The sequence below is a fragment of the Mastomys coucha genome, unplaced genomic scaffold (genome assembly GCF_008632895.1).
Source record: "Mastomys coucha isolate ucsf_1 unplaced genomic scaffold, UCSF_Mcou_1 pScaffold22, whole genome shotgun sequence".
Taxonomy (NCBI): domain Eukaryota; kingdom Metazoa; phylum Chordata; class Mammalia; order Rodentia; family Muridae; genus Mastomys; species Mastomys coucha.
In genome coordinates this window covers 134,800,901-134,809,101 of record NW_022196905.1, presented here as the reverse complement: position 1 = coordinate 134,809,101, position 8,201 = coordinate 134,800,901, and positions in this window count along the sequence as shown.

Genomic DNA, 8,201 nt, shown 5'->3' with positions numbered 1-8,201 from the left:
TCAACATAAGGAGCAAAACTACACCCTAGAAGAAGCAAGCAAGTAATCTTTCAACAAATCCACACAAACCTAATTCCACCTCCTAGAACAAAAACAACAACCTCCTACTTTTTCTTAATATCTTAATATGAAAATTAATATTACCAACATATCCTAATCGATTGAAATCCAAAAATATGAGGAATTAGAAATATATTGATTGTCATCCAATGGTCTCTCTAATTTGGTAATTGAAGAAATAGGTCCAATATTATGCAATCCATATACACTTTCAGCTTATTTGTTCATGACAATGTCTTGCTGTGTACAACATAATGGTCTTGAGATCTTGCTTCTCCTATCTCAGCCTCTCTATTAGTAGTATTGTTTATTTCATTTTTTACACTATACTATGGTTTTCAGAACAGCTTACATATTTTAAAACTATTTATATACCCAAAAGTAATGTAGACAATTAAATTGGGAGGTGGCTTGTAAGAGAACAACAAAGTGTGAGACTGAATGCTTTGCTTGATGTTTGTAACTCTTGTATCAAGTTACCACAGTAAGAGCCAAGATCTTAAGCTCTACTAAATATAAAACAAACAAACAAAAACACTTTATATATTTATGTTCATTTAAGAAAATATTAGTAGTGATGTATTATTTTGAAATATACAGTTAATACATTTGGAGTTATTTAAAATTTATATTGAGAAAAACATTTGTATTTTCAGTATTGCCATAGACAGGCATCTACATAAGACTGTTAAACTGATTGTTGTTTTATATCAAACAACTTTTTTTTTTTTTTGGTTTTTTGAGACAGGGTTTCTCTGTGTAGCCCTGGCTGTCCTGGAACTCACTCTGTAGACCAGGCTGGCCTTGAATTCAGAAATCCGTCTGCCTCTGCCTCCCAAGTGCTGGGATTAAAGGCATGCGCCACCACCGCCCGGCTCAAACAACTTTTATAATACTCATTTTTGTTATAATATTTTATAAATTTTAAAGAATATTGTAGGTATTGAAGGAGGGTCTCTGGGAGGAGTTGGGGTACAAAAGGAAAAACAAGAATGTGATTTAATTCTATTTACTTAAAATGTTTTTAAATGTTAACAAATCAGATAAATTGAAATCATGTAACTTTTCTCAGTATAATGCAATAAAACTTAAAAAAAAAAAAAAAGACATGGAACATTCCAGAAACAGAGTATTCTGTGAACAGGAAGCAAGGGGTCCACGGGAACAGTAGTTCTGAGATGGTGTGTGCACAGCGTTGACTCTCAGTGAAAGGGCTCTGCTTTACAAAGGGAACACACTCCTCAAAGGGGCCCCTGCAGCCACTGTGGTAAAAAAAGTGGAGTTTTGAGTTCAGAGATCCTGGCAGAGGCCCTTGGGAGGTATCAGGGTCCCTGTGGCCACCTCAACCTCATGTAGACAAGTTTGGGCGGGACAGTGAAGTGGAGGCCAGGCCAGCCACCCTTGAGAGGGTCATGCGTGTTCCTTTGTGTCCGCGTGCTCTGGGGAGGACCAGAGTCACCCTTGGGAAGAGACTCAAAGGACAGCTGTGAGCCACTACAATGTGGCAGATGTCCAGCCAGGTTGAAGGCCTGAGTGAGGTCAAGCCAGAGGGGACCTGTGGAGTGACCCCAACAGCACATGAGAGAAGTGTGTGGGTTTAGGCCCATTTCTGCAAGGGCTTCTGGAGCCTGTCTTGATGGAGGAATACATTCAGCCCAGCACCAAACCTCAAGGACCCGGACGAAAGGACGCCAGTTTGGCTGCAGGGGAGTTGTCTGTTGAGAGAACAGTCTTGGCCTAGGAATCCAGAGGTATGAGCGGCCACTTGCTGTGCCAGTGGTGGCTTGTTTGGACCCCATACCTCACCAGACACTGCCTCTTAGAGCGTGAGACAGTGCTTTCAGAACCATGCCTTGTCCTGGCTGAGTTTGCCTGCAGCCTGGCAGATAAGCTTAAGGATGGCCAGGCTAATTTCTGAGTCGAGGCTGCCCCCTACTGGACAGTGTTGGCTATACAGTCCTGAAAGAAGGCTGCTCCCTGGTGGATGGAGCCCAGCCAGCAGGGCCCCTTCCAGGGATCCAGTAACCTGAATTTTAAAAGGTTGGACCGGCCCCATAAGGACCTGTTCCTGAAAGGGCACGGTTACATTCTGCTCACATATCTGGCAGCTGAGGCCACAGGCCTCTCTGGTCAGTGGGAAAGGGGTCATTAGTAGTGACATGTTCTTTTCTGTGATGGGGAGGTTCTGGGGGTCACTCCCAGGGCACCAGGGAGAGGCCACGTGTCCCCTAAGTGCCCTTTCCCTGAATCAGGCACTTAGCTGTGGCTTCTGTGAAACCTCGGGCAGTCCATAGCCTCTCTATGAGACTCAGTTTCCCCATCTATACTGTGTTAAGAACACTTCAGTATAGTGGCCACAGATATGCTGTGAGGGTAAATACAGATTGGCTTTTGCTTTATTTATTTATTTATTTATTTATTTATTTATTTATTTAATTTTTTATTATATATATAGCATTCTGCCTACATATATGACTGCAGGCCAGATCTCATTATAGATGGTTATGAGCCACCATGTGGTTGCTGGGAATTGAACTCAGGACCTCTGGGAGACCAGCCAGTGCTCTTTTTTGAAGGAGGCAGGGGGATCGAGATAGGGTTTCTCTGTGTAGCTCTGGCTGTCCTGGAACTCACTCTGTAGACCAGGCTGGCCTCGAACTCAGAAATTCGCTTCCCTCTGCCTCCCAAGTGCTGGGATTAAAGGTGTGCGCCACCACTGCCCAGCACAGCTGGTGCTCTTAACCTCTGAGCCATCTCTCCAGCCCACAGATTGGCTTCTGAAGGCCTACTATTCTTCTCTTAAAAAAGAAAGAAAAGGAAAAAAGGAGAGAGGAGGAGAGAGAAGGGGAGGGGTCGGCGAAAGCAGGAAGGGAAGTGGAGGTGAGGAGAAGAGAGGAGAGAAAAGGGGAGGGGAGGGAAGAGAGGAGAGGAAAGGGGATCCTGTAAGTCAGTAGGTGACGCCCACATGATGGGAGGAGGAAACAGACTTCACTGAGTGGTTGTATGATCTTCATGGGCTCTTCATAAGAACAGTCCTCTGTGTTGAATGACCTGTCTTTGCTGGTCTTACATCTAGGGACTGTTACAAACAGGATGGGAGCCCAGTTCAGGGGATGTCATGACCTGGATAGATTCATGCAAGACACAGTATAATTTGGGCCGCTGCATGCAGCTGGAACACATTATGCCCTGCTCCTGCAAGGATCCTGTAGGGTACCACTGCATCTGGGAGGTGGGTCACAGCTTTGAAGAGGTGAGGGATGCTCATAGCCCTGCTAGGGACCCCGACTCCACACTCCTGAAAGTCAGCACCCAGGACGATCAGGAATCCAGGGTTATCCTCGGCTATATGGTGAGTGTGAGGCAAGCCTCAGCTATGTCAGACCTTATATAAACAAACAAACAAACGTATCAATACATTTAAAACATCAGAAAAACCCACCCGTGGCTCAGATCTCTGCAAGGGACCGCAAAGAAGGTCACCAGGCTGTCACATGCTCTGCAATGAAGCCTGGCCAAGTGTAACGAGGCAGTCAGAGACTCAGGCACACTCATCTGGATGCTTCCTCAGATAAGGCAAGGTGACACAGGATATTTGGGGTCGCTCTTTTGACTGAGTGACCAGGGTCCTCCTGAATAATGAGACCCCTCTTGGTTAAAAAAAGGCAAGCCAGGCAACAAGTCGTGAGATCAGAGTCTGACAGGGGAGAGGGAAGTGGGGATCCGAGGCCCACGTCTACTGTGGACCTGACAGTATGAAGTGCATGTCTGAGGTCCCAGGTTCCCTGTGGCAAGGGATCCCAAGATCCATGTCCTGCTTAGGGGTGGCAGTGCCGATCCTGGCTTCACGTCTTCTCTTCCTCTTGGGGCAGGGACAAGGCAACTCCAGATTGTATGGGGCACCCCAGTGTCAGCAGAGGGCCAAGGGACGATGCTACAGAGGATGCCAAGTGGAGGGTCTCCTACCGTGTCCATGTGTCTATAGATGGCTCAGAGGTAAGAGCACTTGTTTGTTTGCTGGCTAATCTCAAGTCAACCTGACACACGCTAGACTCACCTGAAAGGTGGGAGCCTCAACTGAGAAAATGCCTCCATAAGATCCGGCTTATTGGGCATTTTCTCTTGTTTTTATTTTTAAAGATTTATTTATTTATTTTATGTATATGAATACACTGTAGCTGTCTTCAGACCAGGAGAGGGCATCAGATCCCATTACAGATGGTTGTGAACCACCATGTGGTTGCTGGGAATTGAACTCAGGGCCTTTGGAAGAGCAGTCAGTGCTCTTAACCACTGAGCCATCTCTCCAACCCCCAGGGCATTTTCTTAATTAGTGATTGATAGGGAAGGGCCCAGCCCATTGCAGGCTGTGCCACTCCTGAGGTGGTGGTCCTAGGTTCTATAAGAAAGCAGGCTGAGCAAACAATGAGGAGCAAGCCAGTAAGCAACACCCCTCCCTCCATGGCCTCTGCATCAGCTCCTGCCTCCAGCTTCCTGCCCCGCTCTAGTTCCTGTCCTGACTTCCTTCAGTGATGAAGTGGAAGCCAAATAAACCCTTTCCCCTCCAACTTGCTTTATGATCATGGTGTTTCATCACAGCAGTAGAAACCCTGACAAAGACATTCTACAAGCACGAAGAGACAAGTTCGAATCCCCAGCACCCACGTAAAAAGCCAAGGTCTTGGTGGGGTGGAGGAGGCACAGGAGGCCAAGGGTTCCAACTGAGGCTGCACAGAGAGATAAGTGAGAGCAAAGACTTTGTAACCAGAGGAAGATGGCAAAGTGTGTATGTCTCAGCATTTACATCCAGGGCCATCACTGCCCTTGAGACTGGACCCACATTAGGGCCTGATGTGGACTGGAAGACATTGTGGATGTCATCTTGGGGAGGCACCAGGAGGTAGAAGTCCAGGGCACTTCCTATAAGAGATGGGGGTCTACCAAGAAAGGGCTAGGCTAGAAATAGTAGTGTTTATATCTATGTGTGTGAACTAAGCCTTCCTTCCAGTCTGCAGGGGACAATGGCTTTAGGGGAAGCATGGTGAGCTGCTGGTGCAGAAGAAACTGGCTCATGCCACATCTGGGTCATGCCACATCTGGAGCCCATATGTCCGTCTGGCTGTACTTCTCGTACCGAGGGGCACCGCATCCCTACCACAGCCCAGCAAGCCTGTCTGGAAGTCATGACAATTAAGGCAAAGGCATCCCGTGGCCCATCAGAGGACATCACTTTTCTCTAGACCTCCTTCCCCAGACAGGCACAGGAGTCCAGCCCAACCAAAAGCTCAGAGAGTACAGGCACAGCGCCCTAGGATCCAGCCCCATCACTACAGAGACCGGGCACGGTGGTGCAAGCTTACAATCGGGAGGTCAAGTTCATCCTACGCTGTACAGTAAGTTTGAGGCCAGCCTAGGCTACATGAGACTTTGTCTCCGAAACAGAGGGGAAAGGTGGCTCAGGCAATGGGTCAGTGGGTAAAAGTGCTTACTGCGTGCCAGCTTGAGGACCTGAGTTCAAGTCCCAGAACCCATAAAAAGCCAGGCATGGTGCAGCTGTAACCCTCCCATTGTAACTCTGCCTTCAGGGATCTGATGCATTGGGCCTCTTTCAGCATTGGCAGTCATTGATATATGCAGACATTCTTACACACCCACACATAATCCAAAATAAAAAAAGAAGGGTCCTGGATCAGCTCTCTATCATCATGGCAAATTCTGTCCCCCAAAGTGAGGGGTCCTAGGCTGTTAAGGTGGCCAGCTTAGATAGCTCTGGAGCCTGGTAGGCAATAGGAGGGAGGGAAGGAGAGGCTGCATGACTGGGTTCCAGGGACAGCAGCAATTCACAGCCTAGTGGGTATGCACCCATCTTCAGAGACCCACATCCAGCTCCATGGGAACATCCATCCACCTTAATGCAGTACATGTCACATGTGCATGTGTGTGCACACACGTTTTTGTGCACATGTGTACAGGGGTCTATGTGACTATGACCCAAGTTGTCAGGCTTGGCAGCATTTTCACCTACTGAGCCATCTCACTGACCCTAACTTTGTTTTAGACAGGTAACTTTGTATGTAACCTTGGCTGTCCTGGAGCTCACTCTGTAGACCAGGCTGGCCTCAAACTCAGAAATCCACCTGCCTCTGCCTCCCAAGTGCTGGGATTAAAGGCGTGCTCCACCACTGCCCAGCTCCTTGCCTTGTTCATAATGCGGGTTCTCTTACTGAACCTGGAGCTCACTAGCTGACCAGCAAGTCTCGGGGATCTGCTGGAGTTATAGAAGCATGCCCTCCATGTCCAGCCTGTCCATGGATGCTGGGGATCTGAACTCAGGCCCTGAAGCTTACACAGCAAGTATTTTACCCACTCTTAGGCATCTCCCTCGCCTAGTTGATAGCTTTCTATATGAACCTTTCCCCATTACTAGCACAGCATGGCATCTCCTGATCCCCACAGCTGAGTTACTGTGAGGGGCAGCTCAGTCCTGCAGGACCTAAGTCTTACCAGCAGGGAGCGATGGAGACTCCAGCTCCAAAGCTGCTCTGTAGACTCCTGGGCTCCGTCCAACTTCTCACAAGTGTAAGGTGAGAAGATGAGTTATTACGACCTCCACCTCCTTACTGAGCGTGGTTGTCCCGGGACCTTCTTTTCTTTTGGTTGTGCCTTAGAGGTCTGTCCCTGAAAAGTGCGTTAGAAACTTTGCCCACAGCTCTGAAAATCGACTGTCCTCAGAGGACAGCAGGGCCCCAGGCATCTTAGCAGATAAGGAGGTGGCAACTCGGATGCAGGCACCCACAGACCTTTTTGACTGTTCCCGACACACCCTCGCAGTCCCCACCCCCGGGTATGGCGAATGCTTCAGGAAATGTCTCTTCTGCAGTTCCAAGAGCCCTGCTTGCTGCCTAGGGTGGGGCTGTGCCCTGTGCTGGGCTGGGGTCAAAGCCAGGGACACTCCCTGGACTGGGGATGTTTTTCCTAAGTGGCTCGTGTTTGCCTGTCTCCTCCCTCTGGCTCTGAGCCTCTCCGCCAAGCTGCCAATACCATGGGGCCCATCACTTCCTCTCAAGCACGAGGCCACTTTCAACGACTTGGCCTCTCTACCAGCCCGACTTTGCCACCAGCCACCCTGGTGGCCTGTGGTTGAGCCTGTGTGCAGCGTCTTTGCCCTGCCTTGTCCTATCCTGGCTCTTCCAAAGGTGGGGCTGGGACATGGAGCCCAAGGCTTGCTGGGAACACGCTGGCCGGTACAGTCTGATTGGATGCCTGATGGTGGGTGAGGCTCCTGGTCCTAAGTCTTCAGAACTTCTTGGTTCAGAGCAACAGTGTGGATTCAATTTCCCCAGCTGGAACACGGAGCAGAAAAATCTGGTTCATCCAGAATTTTCAAACAACTTTCAATAAGCCCTGGTGTTTCTATCAAACACCAGTCATTCATACCTGTGTGGTCCTGTATACAGTCAGCTTCCTTTTGGGGGAACAATGTCCATTGATGGGGCCACATGAAAGGGGCGTCCTTCCTTGGACTGGTGGGACAGTGAGCACACAAAGGTTTTTATTTTATTCTCTCTCTCTCTCTCTCTCTCTCTCTCTCTCTCTCTCTCTCTCTCTCTCTCTCTCTCTCTCTGTGTGTGTGTGTGTGTGTGTGTGTGAGAGAGAGAGAGAGAGAGAGAGAGAGAGAGAGAGAGAGTCAGGGAACAGTTTTCAGAAATTATATTCTCCTTCTATGTGGGTCCCAGGACCTAAACTCAGGTAATAATCTGCCTTGGCCACAGATGGCCTCTACTACTGAAGCCCTTTGGGAACAGCTGTCTTTCTCTCTCTCTCTCTCTCTCTCTCTCTCTCTCTCTCTCTCTCTCTCTCTCTCTCTCTCCCCCTTTTTTCTTTCTTTTTTTTTTTAAAGATTTATTTATTTATTATATGTAAGTACACTGTAGCTGTCTTCAGACACCCCAGAAGAGGGCGTCAGATTTCATTACGGGTGGTTGTGAGCCACCATGTGCTTGCTGGGATTTGAACTCAGGACCTTTGGAAGAGCAGTCAGTGCTCTTAACCGCTGAGCCATCTCTACAGGCCCTCTTCCTTCCTTCCTTCTTCTTTCTTTCCTTTCTTCCTTCCTTCCTCCCCTTCCTCTCTCTCTCTCT